The following is a 17,824-nucleotide window of genomic DNA, read 5'->3' as shown; positions in this document are numbered from 1 at the left end:
TGTGAACCCTTTTCACTTATACAACAGCAGTGCATTCCTTTATTGAAAAGTCACCTTACTAAAAACAGGTTTAGGCATCCATCCAGGGTTGCCCAGCCCAAACCCATTTTGTTCTGTTGTTGTGTACTCGGGCAAGACTCTCCAACCACCCACACTGCCCACAAAGTAATTAAGCTGCGTCAGGAAGGAAAAAAAAGAAAAGAAAAAAAAAAGCCATATCAACAGTGCAAGTTCTGATGAGAAAGAGCTCACTCGAATAAGAGCTTTAATAATTTTTCAAAATACATAATACTTTAAATAAATTTATTTAGGCCCAATATTACTGTCATTTCCATTTTTATGTCCATATTTTTGATCATTTATTACAATTCTATTTGATTTTTCTTACTAGGATTTTTTGAAGGTATAGTATGTAACTTTCTGGATGTGGTATGTCACCTGCATAATTCCATGGAAACCTTAGAAAGTTAAAACCACATTTTGGAACATTCTACATGGAGATAGACAAGCTTAATGACATACTGATTGAGGAAGATTATTACAACACTTCCAGGAAAACAAGAAGGCCAGGTAAGTCAGGTTTGGGAAGATGAGAGCTTGCTCAAAGTAAGAACACAAGTTTTTCTGTGCAATAAACAACTATAATAAATAAAATGCTTTTATTTTATTATATTTTTTATAGAAGGTTACGTACAGTGGCTTTAATATTGCATTTTAGTTTTTATTTCATATATTCAAGTAGTTTCACATTTCACTTTCCACATATATTTTAACACTCATGAATTTGTCACGGCGATTTAGTCCTAAAATCAAGATTCAATTTGATTTCTTGTAGTGAATGGGAACATTTCAACACATGACTTCCAAATAATAGTAAGCAGCATTGTGAGGTAACTTTGACTTTAGTCATCGCCGGCTTGTTGCTTCATGTTAAGAGTACATAGTGTTTGATTTTCTCTGCAGTATGTAGCACTCTGGGCTGTGAGTGTGGGAGTGTTCACGTGTGTCGCAGTAGTTTATCTAATCAGCCTGGCACGTCCTTCACACAGGGAAAGCAGGCAGAGATGAACACAACACAGGCACACTAATGCTGTCCTAACAGTATTGCCCTGCAGGTGTTGTCCGGCTAATGTTCTGGACAGGAAAAAGTAGATATGGGGCTTTGGGAGACAAGTGTCATGATGGTACAGTTGAAACCGGAACACTATAAAAAGACCCATACACTTTTTTCTCACTGTCTGACATGAAATCAGACTAAACTTTTCCTCTTTTAGGTCAATTAGGATTTCATATACAGTAAGTTTATTATGCCTTTAAAGAATTTTGGGAAACCCAGATGATGATGTCATGTCTTTAGAAGTTTGGAAGATTTATTGACAACATCTGAGTTAATTAGAGACACACCTGCGGATGTATTTGAAGGCACACCTGAAACACACTGCCTCTTTGTGTAACATCATTGGAAAGTCAAAGAAATCAACCAAGATATCAGGAAGAGAACTGTGGAGTTGCACAAGTCTGGTTCATCCTTGGGTGCAATATTCAGAAGTCTGAAGGTGCCAGGTTCATCTGTTCAAACAATTAGACACAAGTGTAAATGCCATTGGAATGTCCAGCCATCATACCACTCAGGAAGGAGACAGGTTCTGTGTCCCAGAGAGGAACGGGCTTTGGTCCAAAATGTGCATATCAACTCGAGGACAAAAGCAAAGGACCTTGTGAAGATGTTAGCTGAAGCTGGTAAGAGTGTGTCATTATCCACAGTGAAACGAGTACTGCACCGACATGGGCTGAAAGGCCACTCTGCCAGGAAGAAGCCATTGCTCTAAAAGAAACATAAAAAAAGCCAGATTACAGTTTTCAAATATACATAGGGACAAAGTTCTTCATTTTTGGAGACATGTCCTTTGGACTGACAAAACTATAATTAAACAGTTTGGTCATAATGAGCAATTTTACATTGGGAGGAAAAAGGGAAACTTGCCAGCCTGAGAACACCATCTCAACTGTGAAATATGGGGGCGGCAGGATCATGTTTGTTGTTGTTATGCTGCAGGAGGGACTGGTGCACATCACAAAATAGATGTCATTATGAAAAAAAGAGCATTATGTGGAAATACTGAAGCAACAGCTCAAGACATCAGCCGGGAAGTTAAAGCTCAGGCACAAATGAGTCTTCTAAATGGACAATGACCCAAAGCATACTGCCAAACTGGTTACAAACTGGAGTTTTGGAGTGGTCATCACAAACCCCTGATCTCAATCCTATTGAAAATCTATGGGCAGACCTGAAAAGGCATGTGTGAGCAAGACGGCCTACAAACTTGACTCAGTCACACCAGTTCTGTCTGGAGGAATGGGTCAAAATTCCTTCCAACTATTATGAGAAGTTTGTGGAAGGATGTCCAAAACATTTGAAACAAGTCACACACTGTTTCAAAACAATGATGCCAAATACTAATCAAAGGTATGTAAACTTCTGACTTTTAAAAAAGCAATGTCTAAAAATCCTTTTCTCATTATTCTGGCATTTAGCAAATAGAAATAATTTTGGTAACCTAATTGTCCTAAAACAGGAAAAGTTTAATCTGATTTCATGTTAGACAGTGAGAAAAAAACAACGTATGTCTCTTTTTATATATGTAAACTTCTGGTTTCAACTGTAGATATAATTTTTTTAAAGACACTGTACTTTATTCTTCTTGTCTTAATGTGAAAAACAGAACTCATTCATTTTAAACGGTTTGGATTCTGAGCATCCTAATTATTCAAGTGCTTTTCACAACAGAGCGGAGTTTTACCTTGACTGTAAAGCTAACAATAGCTAGCATGCTAACTGCCAAAGCCCAACAAAATATGGGTGTCTTCACCAACTGGCATAGAAACAAAACTATTGTGACAATGAATATTATTTGTCAAAGCTTACATTCCATATGAACCAAGTTTTTCCAGGAAAGCCCCCCTCCTCCTTCTTGCCTTGGGCCCCTTTAGTCACTGTAACTGCCCTAGTCCAATTTAAAACTAGTCTGGAAGAGCTAGTACTACATTCTTGGATGCATGTAACAACAGCACAATCTGATTACACTAGGCTAGGAGAAGCATTCAATTGCACAAGGAAAGAAACCATTGGATGTTTACTTGCTTTTTTCAGGTCAGCAGTGGACAGAAACCACAGGCCTTCTACCACAGACTAGCACGTGTTGTTTTATTGGTTTGTTCCGCTATGTTAAAGTGAAAGCAAAACATACTAGAGCTTCAATGTGTTTATTTGTGCAGCAGAGGGCAAATAAATTGTGAGTAGCGCAGCTTTTAGCGTCCATGACAATCACATATTTAATGCATAGACTCTACAAAGAAGTGGATTAAGTGAGTGTGACGTCACCCATAGTGTTCAGCTCCAGTCAATTAAAGCTCATCAAGGCTAGCATAACATAGCTAACATATCTTAATTTACGAACTTAACAAAATAAAAATACCAAGATCATATAGAGCGGGTTAATATGAACATTTTAAGGCCAAAATGACGAGGCTCACTGCAGCAGTTACAGAGAGAGGGGTGACAATTTTTCAATGTAAAGTGAATTGGAGCCAGAATCAGTGGAGCCGGAAGCGCACACATTAGCACTTCCTATTTGGAAGGTGGTGGCTAGCATGTTAGCTATGTCCATTAGTATATACAGTCTATGGTTCAACGTAAATGATAAGTGGTTAAATGTATGCTAGCCATTTTTATTAGGATTATTTTAGTGCTAATGCTAAATTACTTGAGGCCCCTGAATGTCTCGTAACCCCCGTTCATGACTCACATTTAGCCTGGACCCTACACACTGTGAAAAAAAAATTCAAGGTAAATGTAAGATAGCGATGGTTAACGCCATACTGTGGAACAAAGCATTAACATATCCACAGGGGCAGCTGCAGACATTTTGGGTTGGAGGAGCTATGGGAGTGTTAAGTTCTTCAATGAGTGTGTGCTCACTCATGTTAATTTAAAAGCTTTGGACGCGAGCGCACCTCCTACCATGTTTGAGTGGCTGTTTAAACACATTTAAATGTAATTTAAATGTAGTTAGCCCCAGATGTGACTTATAAAAATGTGTATGGAATTTTTATTTATTTATTAAATATATATATATATATATATATATATATATATATATATATATATATATATATATATATATATATAATATTTAATTATTATTATTTTTTTTATTGTATTCTTATATTGTACACTTCATGGTTGCCATTTGTCCTGTAAAAATGGGGTAAAAATATATGTGGGAGTTATGGGGGTGCATTGGCTATACTTGGGTTAGGCTAGTGCCCCCTCAAGCTCCCTCCTGGCGCCGCCCCTGCATCTCTATGTGGACAGGTGGTGACCGTAACCAGAAAAGCTTTTGTTCTTTCAACAAATAATTCTGTGTTACACTGAAAACTGACTGTCAAACATGAAATAGTAACTGAGATGTTGAGCTGCTTAAACCATACGATTCTTCCCGGGGTCCTTCCTTCCTGTGAGAACTCTGGGGGCTTAAGGACATCTGAGTAACCACTCCGACTCCATTAATCCCGTCCTATGGTGAGATCTTCTAAGCAGACATGACAGCCCATTGGCCAATTTCCTCAGAGAGGCAGAGGTCAGAGGTCACCAGGGCAACAAACCCCAAATGTCCACAATAGCCCCCTAGTGGATAATAAATATTGACACGGGTTGCAAAATGTCTTCTCACCTTCAGAGCATGTTAGGAGCGTGTCGTATGTCATCAGCAGCGGCTCATTTCTCAGCTTTCAGAGTGAGCCATACACAAGGGAATTGCTGCCTACATTTTCTTGTCAATTCACAGCTGCTCAGTTGGATCAGTTCTATTCTTTATAAAGCTCTTAAGCTATGATTTAAAAAATTGGGGCAGCAAAAACAGAAACACATTTTTATATTTTATATCTGGTTAAATCTGGCTGTTCAACACATTCACTAAAGTCTTCATGAAGCACACTAACACTAACAGACAGATTCCCAGAACAAGAAGCATGATTTGTCTTTCCCCAGTACAGACATATAGTAAAGGTCAAAATAAGTCAGCTGTGTCATGTCTGCGTCTAATTTTAGGGGGTTTATTGTTCAAGGAGTGTGAAGTTAGCATGCTAGTTGTTGTTATCTATACCGTAACAGCAAAATGCTGCTCTGATCTCTAAAAGTTGTGAAAAAATGAGTTTTATAGGTTAGTTTTGTTGTTCATGTTTTTTAAGCTGCATATAACGGTGTCCGATTGGAGGCGTTTGGCGTGATTTTGATGCCGCAGTGTGAACTCAGTGTAAGAAACAAATCACGTGGCCTCTTTAACCGACTTGTGCCAGTACGGGTCTCAGTAGTGTGGTTGTCTAGATAAAAAATTTTTTTATCTAGACAACCACCCCCCCCCCCCCCCCCCCCCCCCCCACCCCCCCCCCCTCCCCTGAGCATACACTGCTAGCCTCGGGCAGACCGCCGGAGCTCTCCTTTTGCAGAGCAGCAGCACATAAAAGCTGATACTGAGACAGGCACAGGTCAGTGGTGGGGTCAGAGTGTTCTCCAGGAGGAATTCACACTCCTCCCCAGACCACACAGCCGCTCCACTCCTCAGATACACTTTATCTTTTCTAGCTGCTAATACGAAGCCCACAAATCATGCTAAAGCTATTAGCAACTGTCCGCCAACTCTGAATTAACCACATATAAAATAGATTAAGATTTTCCAAGAGGCATTTATGCGTGACATTCCAACAACCTTTCACGGTAGAACTTACATTTGCTAAAGTAATACATTTACTTGGGTAACTTCTTAATAGAGTTGGTCTACAATAAAGATATTTATTGGTGATATGAAAAGATGTTGAGGCTGGGTAGGGGACTCGGGGTGGAGGTTACCCGAGCAGATTCAGGACCCCCCTCTCTGAAGATGGTGAGGTCTTCAGGCTGAAAGATGAACAAGAGACTAAGGGTGAGAGAGCAGGGTCGAGAGGGTGGAGACGGATGGTGTTGTCAGAAAAGACTTGTATAAATAGGGCTTCTGGGTAATTAGAAGTATGGTTGAGGTGAGCTGTCGTTCCCTGAAAAGCAGTGGTAGGAGGTCATATTATCTCCATTTTACAGTGTAACAGTACTTTTATTACTTAAGGGTTGCGTAAAGGTTTTTGTTTCTCTTTTCACTTTTAAGTGTAAGTGGTAACAGCTTTATGTTGACCGTATTGGATGATTTGAGCAACACTTGTAAATGTTATGTCCACAGTTCCCCTTCTTGAGTAGCATTTTGCCAAATACTTTTTCATGATTGAGTAAATTCTTGACCCTTCAGTTTTTGGCTGCTCTACCCATCTTGTTTGAAGAGCCCTGGATCATGGCCCCTGGCTTGGTAATCACTGTCTTAGGCAAAGGAAAGACGTGTCATGTTGCAACTTCGAGGTCATCTAATGCCACAAAAACAATTACTCCTAACAGAGAGATAAGGCTCCGATGCCAATTGGAAGGCTTTAGCTCAAGAATGTTGAGATAAAGATACCTAATAGTCTATGGGAAAGTTAAAGCCAGATGATACAGTGTAGACAGTAGCATTTTACAATAACTATAATTCAATTAGCCTTAATAAAAGAAGTTCATGGACTTAATTCGCAAAGAGATGAAGAAATGATGCAAACTTAACTACTTAAAGGCCCTGTATCCACATTTTTCATATAATGCTAATGAAGTATTTGAGCAACATGTGTCTTGCCCAGTGGTGGAAGGTAATGGAGCACAAGTAGTAAAGTACTGTACTTAATTGCAATCTGTACTTTACTTAAGTACATTTTACAGTGGGTATTTGTACTCAAGTAAAGGTCAGATACCTAAATAGACACCTGCTTTCACTACATTTGAAATTTGGTGTCCATACTTTCTCCTCCACTATATTTTGAACTTGACTAAAAAGTAAAAAGTACTTTTCATATGATTTGAGGGGGTTATTTTGACCATGTTCATTGTATGCCTAAAGTTTTTGAGTTCAAACTTCGGTTTTGAGCAAACGAAAATAAAGACATAAAATTCATTAAAAAAATTAAGACATTGATTCGTTTCTCGTTTCTTCTTTTCTGTGACCAAAATATGTATAATTTCAATATCACTACATATCAATATCACTACATTTAAGACTTTAACAAATTAACACTTTATCCAAATGTGTTAAATACTTAAACTTTTTGCTCAAAAAGTACATTTTAAATACTTTTACTTGAGTAACTTTTTGCCTTAATATCTGTACTTTTACTTAAGTAACAAAAGTGAGTACTTCTTCCACCACTGGTCTTGCCCCAGTACATATATATTGTAGTTGTTGTTAGCTTTACCATCACAGCAAAACTCCACTATTCGAAATTACTCCTCCAATATTGTTAGAACAAAAATGTCAATGTGTATCCAACTCTACTGCTTAAGGAAAGATAACAATCGAAAACAAGGGCAGAGGTAAATAGGCCACGTTATCTCATTGTCCGGACAAGTGTCTTTCTTGCATAATTGTCTCCAAATAGAAAACAATAAATGCTAAAATTATACACACTAACATCTGCACACTAGAAAGCCAAAGGAAGTTAGCTGCTAATGACAGTGGTGATAAGTGCTGTCTGCGGTGGATGTATTATTGGATCAGAGGAAGGATGACTCACGGAGGGGGCCGTTGGAGGTGCGACCCTGCCCCAAGGTGGAGCAGCTCTCTGGGGGAACAATGGACTGGCCTGTGGCCTGAAAACCTAGTTCAAACCGGGATTGAAACTTATTTTTGACACAGCTGAATTGTATAAAAGATATGGAACATAGGTAAGAGTTTGCATGATCTCCCTGCGTCTGGGTGGGATGCTCTTGTTTGTTTCTCAGATTAACTTAAAAAAAAACAGGCTAATCGCCTAAGCTTGGTACTCCTGAAATCCGCCAACCATATGCAGATGATAAATGTTCCTATGGTATAATGAGTGATAGATAGTTTATATTACATAACAAACTCTGTTAATAACACAGGGTTGCTCTTTGTAGTGTATAAAGGGCATATATTGTATCCAAATGTTTGTAAACTAAAATTACTTTTTACTTTAATTTTAAGACATTTTCCTGGTTTGCTGTTGCTTAATTTTATGTTCACACTTTTCTGTTTATGAATAAACTATGGTAATATACGGAGAGCGCAGTATTGAGCTGTCTTTGAGTCTGAACTAAGGGATAAGCAAATGGTAAGAGCATGTGGCCTCAGAGAGCTTAAGGCAACCTAATTTCAAGTAGTCTGTTGTTCTGTTGTTCTTTATTTCCATCGTTGACACGTGCTTTCAGCACATCCTACCAGCAACCTTTGAACCTGGGCTGCATTGAAGATAATAGCACCTTGAAAAGGTGTTTCTAATGGCCATTTTTCATTAGACAACATGCAGCACAGGCTAACCAAAATAATTTGTGCACAAGGCCTAGAATTTGGTGCTACAACCCTGATGCATTGTAAAGTGGTTTGAGTGTCTTGGAAAGTGCTATTGAAACTGTTATGGAAGGTCTATGAATTCTTTGAAATACAATAGCCTGTGTCGTTTTAAGGAGGCCATCCAAGTGGTCGAGCTATTGTGCAGTTTCCAGTTAGCCCATTTCTGTGTCCACTGCGTGATGCCAACCTAGAAGCCTGAACATAGACAATTCAAGGTCACTGTACAGGGAGCAGACTAATGGGAACAATGACAGGTCCATATTTATAGTTTCAGGAGACTCCCCTCTGCTGCCTGAGCCGAGTGCTTTGTGATTATCAGGAAGAGCTGCTCCCTTACAAGAATAAACACACTTGTCTTTAGTGGGTGACTCATGGTAGCAGTTTTCATTGTTTTAAATGTGTGCTGCAACTCAAGAACTGTAAAAATCAAACCTGATCGGAGACAACCCAGGCATTATCTTGTCTCTGAATTAAATTTTCTTTTAATGACGCATACTAGAACAATGCTGGCTTACCAGCACTGACAGACCTAGCACCCAAACTTAACTTGAACTAGTCTTAAATTGTCCAATTCTTACATAGCAGTTTTCCACCTTTAAGGCACTCAAAACCCTTTACATCAGGCGTGTTAAACACATTTTCACCAAGGGCCACATCAGCTAAATGCCTGCTCTCAAAGGGCCAAATGTAAAATAAATCTAACTACTTTTTTAACTTGTTAATCAACTGTTTCTGTATTCATTACTTATTCAAGTTACAAATATTGAATATGCATTTGCCTAGATATAAAAATATGGCTGTGTAACTGCATATCTCCTGGTAAAAATGAGGGCCACATTTGGCACACTTGAGTTTGACACATGTGCTTTACATCAAGGAACTCACTCATTCACCAGTGTGTGCAACCACTGGGGGCGAGGTGGGTTAAGTGTGTTGCCCAAGGCCACAATGACAGCATTCATCTTTGGGAGGTGGAATTGTACCACCAACCTTTGGGCCAGTAATCTGACTGCTCTACCGCTGGCTGAGCAGTCAGAGAGTATGTCGAGAGTAGGATTGAAATGCCAACCTTTGGACCAGTGGACAAACACTTTACTAAGTGAGCTACTGTCTTAAGTGACTTGAACTTCGGCCAGGTCGTCATTGCAAATGAGAGGGTGTTCTCATTTAACTTACCTGGTAAAATATTGAATAGATTAAATAAATAAATATAATCTCTGACAATGATGACTTGATTTACATAAAAAAAACTTGGATAATACTGTATCTTTTAACATTTAGCAGCAAAAACAATGGCAATGCATGATGTGTTTACACTAGCTAGCTTTCTGACATGTTTCAATCAATCAATAAAACTTTATTTATCCCAAGTGGGCATTTTTTGTCACATTGTAGAGAACTGTAATTATGGGAAAGGGCCAAAACATCGATAGTGTACAACACTTGAGTAATGATAATTCAATGTTTTATATGACACAGAATTACTGTTACTTTCATTGACCATTATTGTGGCTCTAAATATGGCAAAAGACTGCAAAATGCACTGGACGAATCATTTCGAGGCCCAATACCATGCATAGGCCTGCATGTATAGCAATGATATTGGCCTATAATTGGTCTTAGGTATTTTAATTCACTCTGCCACTGCATCCAACAGATCAGTGTGTGGAAGCAAAACAACTTTCTCCAGCTAAACTCAGACAAGACTGAAGTCATCATCTTTGGCCCACAGAAACAAAGAGAAAGTGTTAGCAGTTACCTCCATTCTCTCTCTCTAAAACCTTCAAATCAGGCTAGAAATCTAGGGGTAATAATGGACTCAGACTTGAACTTTAACAGCCACATCAAATCAATAACATCTGCAGCTTTTTACCACCTAAAAAACATTGCAAAAATCAAAGGTATACTGTCAAAGCCAGACTTAGAGAGACTTATCCATGCATTTGTCTCCAGTAGGTTAGACTACTGTAACGGCCTGCTCACTGGCCTCTCCAAACGAGCTTTAACACAGCTGCAGTACATCCAGAACGCTGCTGCTCGGGTCCTGACTAGAACCAGGAAGTATGAGCACATAAGTCCTGTGCTCAGGTCTCTGCACTGGCTTCCTGTGGCTCAGAGAATAGACTTTAAAGCAGCTCTGTTTGTGTATAAGTCACTCCATGGCCAAGGTCCAAAGTATATCTCCGACATGTTAGTGCCATATGAACCATCTCGCACTTTGATGACTTCAGGGACTTCAGGGTCTTCCTGCTGGTGCCCAGAGTCAGGACTAAACATGGGGAATCAGCATTTAAGTTTTATGCAGCTAAAACCTGGAACAGTCTTCCTGAAGATGTGAGACAGGCCTCTACTTTGACAATGTTTAAATCCAGGCTCAAAACGGTTCTGTTTAGCTATGCATACGACTGAAAGGTTTTTATTCTGCACTCTTCTCTTTTAATGGTAAATTTATGATGATTATTTGTGATTATTTATGTTTTGATTTGTGTGATTTTAATGTCTTTCTTATTCTGATTAATTAATTTGAATTACCTTGTGTACGAATTGTGCTATACAAATAAACTTGCCTTGCCGTTTAATAGGTTAAGTAAAAAATCTTAATGCACAGACGTGTATTCTTTGAAATAGCCTCATCTATCATACTTTTTTCCTGTTTAGCTGTGACTCTTCTGTTAGCATCAGTAGCTAGACAGGATCAGTGGGTCAGCTCCCATCTGCAGAGTATTTCCTGAGTGAGTGTAGAACAAGCCTGACCACAAAAACAAAGACTCAGTGATAACACATGTCCAGGTTATGGCCAATGAGAGCCAGTGACTACCACCACTACCAGTGAAACCGCCGCTACCTCCACAACCTCTGTTACCTCCGCTACCTCCCCAACCTCCGCAACCTCAGCTACCTCCGCTACCTCTGTAACCTCCTCTACCTCTGTAGCCTTGTTACCTCCCTAATGCTACCTCCGCTACCTCCTCTACCTCTGCTACCTCTGTAAGATTCGTAACCTCTGTAACCTCTTCCACCTCCATAACCTCCACAATCTCTGTAATCTCCGCTACCTTTGTAACCTCCCATACCTCTATAATCTCCGCTACGTCAGCTATCTCCTCTACTTCTGTAACATCTGCTACCTCCATAACCTCCGCTACCTCCTCTACCTCTGTAACCTCCGCTACCTCCGTAACCTCCACTACCTCAACTACCTCTGTAAGCTTCGTAACCTCTGCAACCTGTGTAACCTCCGCTCCTTCAATACCTCCATAATCTCTGTAATCTCCGCTACCTTTGTAACCACGACTACCTCCGTAATTTCCACTACCTCGGCTATCTCCTCTACTTCTGTAACCTCCACTACCTCTGTAACTATCGCTACATCCTCTACCTCCATAACCTCCGCTACCTCCGTAAAACATCCACTGCCTCCGTAAATTCCCCAAAAACATCCATGAAAGGCCCTCTTTATCATTATAAGATAGGAAAAATGACCAACCAATCTACTAGGAAGAGAGAGAGAGCAATGCAAGTCAATGCAATTCAGATAATGCAGTAGTGCTATGCTAACAGTGATTCCTTTGTTACCTACCACATCTATCCCGTATTATGCTTTATTTGGGCTTTCTTAAAAATCATAATTATTTATATTTTTATTTATAATTATTTACCTAATTATTTATAAGATAATCTAAATGTAAAAATTGTATAAACAAAGAAAAATAACATGGGCTGCTTCAACCCACATTTCAGAGTTTTCATAAACAGCTCATGTTTTGAACAGCTTCCAACAGTGGAAAGTATGAAGCAGGTTAAATGAGGTTAGTAAAGATAGCTGCTGTTTGTTAAGTAATGTAAAATGTAACACATCACCTGCTGAGAGCTACCCCAACAGCTGTGTGGTTTTCCTGTAAACATCAGTTCACATGGGCTCAAATGTACCTGTTACTTTCACTTCTGGTATTACAAGTAAAGCTGAGAGTGAGAAAAGGAGTTGAGTCATGACAGAAGTTCCAGTGGCCGCTCAGATTGTGTGATTGTGGATCAGCACACAGAGCACAGGTTCATAGAAAGAAGAATGTGTTTGTGACAGGCCATAGAAGCACAGCAGACACCGCTCTACATCCTTCCTGCATGCGGAAGCCATGCTCCTCCAAGGACCTGCCTCTGTGCTCAGTAATGAGACAACACAACTGTAAGGCCAGGCTGTGTGCATTCATGGAGTTGCATTATAGCTGTAATGTTGAAGCGTCTGTACCTGATTTCAAACTACCAGTCAGGAACATGTGCCGCTGCAACATGACATAGAAACTACTGCCTCGGATAATGTCATGCTTCAGTGTTTAGACCGGGGCAGACAGGACGCGCAGAAACTTCACACAAACTTCACAACAATGTACCACCCCTCTTCCTGGTCTGTTTGCGTGTCTCCGCTCTGGGTCTACTTGTCCTCGCCATCTCGCTGTTTGCTCGGAACTTTAGTGAATACCTGAGAAAATGCTATGTAATAGTAAGTAAGTTAAGGGTATGGACTGTGACAACCCAAACAAGTACTTAATAGACAAGCCTCTCTTAATACTTTTGAACACGTTATTTCTGGTACTTCATGAAGTAACTTTAAGTAACTTTAAAGGCACTGTACCTGATTCTTGCATAACTTGTACATTTTAGACAGTTGGCAGTGGTCCAGAGCTATTCCTCACTCACCTTCCATTACGAGCATCCTAATTACTCACCATGATGAGTTTCGAAGCTTTTCACAATTTTCAGAGACCAGAGCGGAGTTTTCCCGTGACAGTAAGCTAACAACAACACTTCCTGTGTGATAAAATGGTTTCTAATTAGATGCAGATCTTTGCCCTCAAGAGCTCCTTAATATATCCGTACGGGGGTAAGACAAATTTTGCTCAAAAACATGGAAAAGAATCAGGTTCAAGGACTTTAAATAATGTTTGTAGTACATAGAGGTGCACATTGAGAGGATAGAAATAGCTTAAACTTGCGTAAAATGACCAAAGCTGGAGAAATGACTTTATAACAAAACTAAAAGATAAAAAATAAGGCTATATTTTAGTCAAAGGATTGAACTAATGATAATTCCAACACAATTCCTACTTTAGATAACCTGATGGAAGGTAACTGTACAGGTCTGTTATCTCCATATTATCCCCATATATCACTGACAGCTCCTTGTTTTGGGAACGCTAGGCTTTGCTCCATACAGGAATGATCTGTTCTGCAGGCTCGATGGTGAGAACAGAACACATCGGCCTCATATGGGCTTGTGAATCAGTACTAGTCTCTTTCATGTTTTCCCTGTCAGTTTTATAAATGCATCACCACAAATGGACCTGTAATTAGGACATTTCTATTATTCATTACAACACATATCAGCAAAACTATACATCTACAGACTATAGGGACGACTGAGGGATTATACAGTTATGAGGCCACATGGGAATATTAAAAAGTACTATCTATTCCTTAGTATCGAAATCGAGTTTGAAATTGTAGTATCGTGACAACATAGGACCTTGGTTTCCTTTTAAAATCGTTCAAGTTCCTGTACCTGTTTTTCCCCATGTATTTGAGCAAAAAGTCTGCAGTGTGCTGTCTGCATCTAATTAGAAAGCATTTTATTGACCGATAATCCAGAAGTGCACGTTGGCATGGTAGTTGTTGTTAAGTTTATCATCATGGCAAAACAGTGAATAATAAGGATCCTCAGAACGTATGAGGTAAGTGAGAAGTAACTTTGAACCACTGCAAGTACTGTAGTTCAGTTTTTCATGTTTTCAGTAAAAATCAGGCACAGCGTCTTTAAGAAAACCTAAATGACAAAATAATACATGCAAATTTGTCACAGTACAAGAACAATATGTACCATTGTGGCTCCTGTACATAGAAGGTCATAATAATAGAATAGAGCAGTTGAGGGGGATTCTTTGCAGCTTATAGATAAGGGTCCATGGGCTTCCTTAATAAAACACATCATGTCCTGATATGGAGCTGGGTCTCTCATAGTCTCATAGTGTTTAGTATTAGTGAATGAGACTATATACGGTTTAGTTGACTGTACTGGTAGTGTTTATATATATATATTTTAAAGGTCCTACTTTACATAAAATGGTTTCTTTTGAGGTTTCAGTAGTGTTGTAATGTTCTTACCGCCTCAAGAACATACCTGGAGTTGTGTTTTGTTTCATTCACATGTCTGAGTACCCCTTTATTATTAGTTTGTCTACATCTCCAAAACTCAAAATGCTCCGTTCCACCTTGTGATGTCATGAAGTGGTAGTTTTCAAGTTAACAGCTACTTTTTGATCCTTTGTTTTGTAGATTCCAGGACTGAAATCGTCCAAATTATTCCAGTGAAGATGTGTGCAGTTTAAAAACACAGTGGACTCCAGGTATGTTTGTGATGAGGAAATAACATTATAACATAGATCAGAAAATAGTGTAATATGGGCTCTTTAAACTGAATATGACAGGTTTTTTGTGTTTTTTTCTAATTATGACTTGGTTTGGTGGGATAGTACCTGTGTTAAATATTTATTATAATTTTACATCAGTTAAGTGGGAGTATCTGGGGAAAAATGAAAAGAGTAGTACAAAAAAGTATATCACATCTGCTGCCTAAAAAAAAGTAAAAAATATAAACATCACAAAAAATTTAAAACTAGGCCATTTCTTTTGTAAAATCTAACCTGTAATAGACCATAATATTAGTATCTTCTGCACCATCGGCCCTTCTGCCCACCATTACCACTCTCACAAACCACATTCATACTATTAGGTGAGTCAAGTGTCTAGCCCAAGAACACAACACAACAAGAGTGCTCACTAGTCCAAGTTTCCCCCAACAAGCTGTTATGTAAAGACTCATTCTTTGTTTCATTCACACATGTTTGAATAACCCTTTATTATTAGTCTGTTTATATCTCCACAGCTCAAAATGTTCTGTTCCACCGTATGATGTCATGTAGTTGTAACAGCTTCTTTTAACTTTAGTTCAGTAGAGATTGCCAATTCCTTGGCTGAAATTATCCAATTGATTCTTGTGAAGGTGTATGGAGTTTAAAAACACAGTGGAGCACTTCCTGTATTACCACATGATATCACAAGGTGGCATATATAAGAAGTAAGATGAGTTAAGAGACCTATAAAACAATACACCAATCTCTTTTGTTCTGAATAAAATGCATTAACTACACAGAGGATGTTGAGTTTCTGTGGCGTTAGCAGTAGCATTATTTTTCATCAATAAAAGCTCTCGATTTACCAGTCAATCTACGTTCCTACCCTGCGGATACAAGCATCCAAAATGAGATTCCTCCAGAGGGTGGCTGGGCGCTCCCTTAGGGATAGGGTGAGGAGCTCGGTCACATGGGAGGAGCTTGGAGTAGAGCCGCTGCTCCTTCACGTCGAGAGGAGCCAACTGAGGTGGCTCGGGCATGTGTTCAGGATGCCTCCTGGACACCTCCCTGGGGAGGTGGTCCGGGCATGTCCCACCGGGAGGAGGCCCCAGGGAAGACCCAGGTCATGCTCGAGGGACTATGTTTCTCAGCTGGCCTGGGAACGCCTTGGGGTCCCACCAGAGGAGCTGGAGGACACATCTGGGGTGAGGGACGTCTGGGAGTTCCTGCTTAGACTACTGCCCCCACGACCCGGCTCCAGATAAGCGAAAGAAAATGGATGGATGGACTTTATTTCCTTAGCAACTATATCCCAGGTAATCTCTATAGAGAATTAGATGTTGTGATGCCAATTGAGACCTTGCATTTCAGTAGTGCCATGCACGTGAAAAAAACATTATGGTGATTTCATGCTTTGAAATAAACCGGGGACACTGAGACAAGAGAGCTGTTCTGATACGTTCTGCTTACAGAGTGGATTACATGGTTAATCTAAATCTCATTCCTTATCCGTCTGAAATCTAATATACACACAATGTTATTATGAGCAGAGACATCAGGGCTGGCTCTGATAAAGGTTCCATTGAAAGGATACGACTCCATCTAGTGGCCACATCTGCGGACGTAAAGACAAGGGGGTTGGAATGACTTTAAACAGTTTTGAACTAGTTTTGAACTTTGAATCTTAATGTTTGTACTGCTCAATTTGTTTACTGATTTCAAAATAGCTCAGTTTCAATATATATTTTTATCTCATCTATTAATAAGGTAAGTTTATCTGTTGTTTTTTTCCTTCTTTGAAATGCAGTTTTGTGTGCATCTGTTTGCGTTTCCTTGTATGTGCAGTTGACTTGAAATAAGAACCAAAATTTTAGCCAGGTAAAGAAATCTTGAATAAAATCCCAAATAATTGTCAAATGAGTTCTTAGACTTTGTCAGCTTTCTTCTGTTTGACAATTTGCCATGGCTTTTGTAAAAATGTAAATGTGTTGATTGGATTTAATATATGTTAAACTGCATTTATTCCTATGTGATTATATAGATTTAAGCAGTACATTTTGGAGTCCACATGTTTAAAGAAGCACTATGCAACTTTTCTGGTGGGGGCACGCCACTTCCTTGTCTTTATGGTGACGTCATTGCTCTGCCACAAATGTTTTACAGTATGGCATAATCGTATATCTCCATGGCGTCACCAGTTCACTTTACAGATCAGATCGGTGGAGAGGCGAGCCCCACTTATAGTACGAATGCATGATTTTTAAGCTATATTTGTTTAATGCTGTACTGGGGAGCATTCAAAGCAAGCAATACTGGGGGGTGCAGAAACGTTGCATACTATACTTTTGAATAATATGACAAGTAAATGGAAGATGTAAAAAAAAAATGTAAATAGAAGTGAGGTGGGTTACGTGTCTGGTTAAGGACACTACAACATTCATCTGTCAGTGGATCCAATGATGTTTATGTCGAAAACAGGATAAGTACTATCATAACTTCATATAAAGGAGTAGCAAAAGTAGCTCCAATGTCTCTTTGAAAACATGACTAGAAGGAACAGACCTTTTGTGATGTGTACGCTGTTATCTGTTGGCATGAGAATAAAGCCAAGATGAAGCAATGACTAACTGTGTTTAGTCTAATGGAGCAGAGGAAATGTAGAGGATGTAAAACAGGAGCGCTCTGACCCCATGGAGCCTCAGCCGCTCGGGGCAGTACGCTTCCTGCTTCCAAATAAATCAGACACTTCTCCCAGACAGTCTGCTCCTGTCTGCGTTTGTCTGCCCCTGTCTCTGTAACATGAGAAGATGACAAAACATGGTGAAGCATATGTAAATCTTTGGCATTATGACAGGACCCAAAATCAAAATACATACAATTTTACAAAAGAAATAAATGGCTTATTATGAGCTCTATACATGCCAAATTACTACGTAATAGTTT

Source organism: Periophthalmus magnuspinnatus, chromosome 13 (assembly GCF_009829125.3).
Source record: "Periophthalmus magnuspinnatus isolate fPerMag1 chromosome 13, fPerMag1.2.pri, whole genome shotgun sequence".
Lineage (NCBI taxonomy): Eukaryota > Metazoa > Chordata > Actinopteri > Gobiiformes > Gobiidae > Periophthalmus > Periophthalmus magnuspinnatus.
This window is presented reverse-complemented; position numbering follows the sequence as displayed.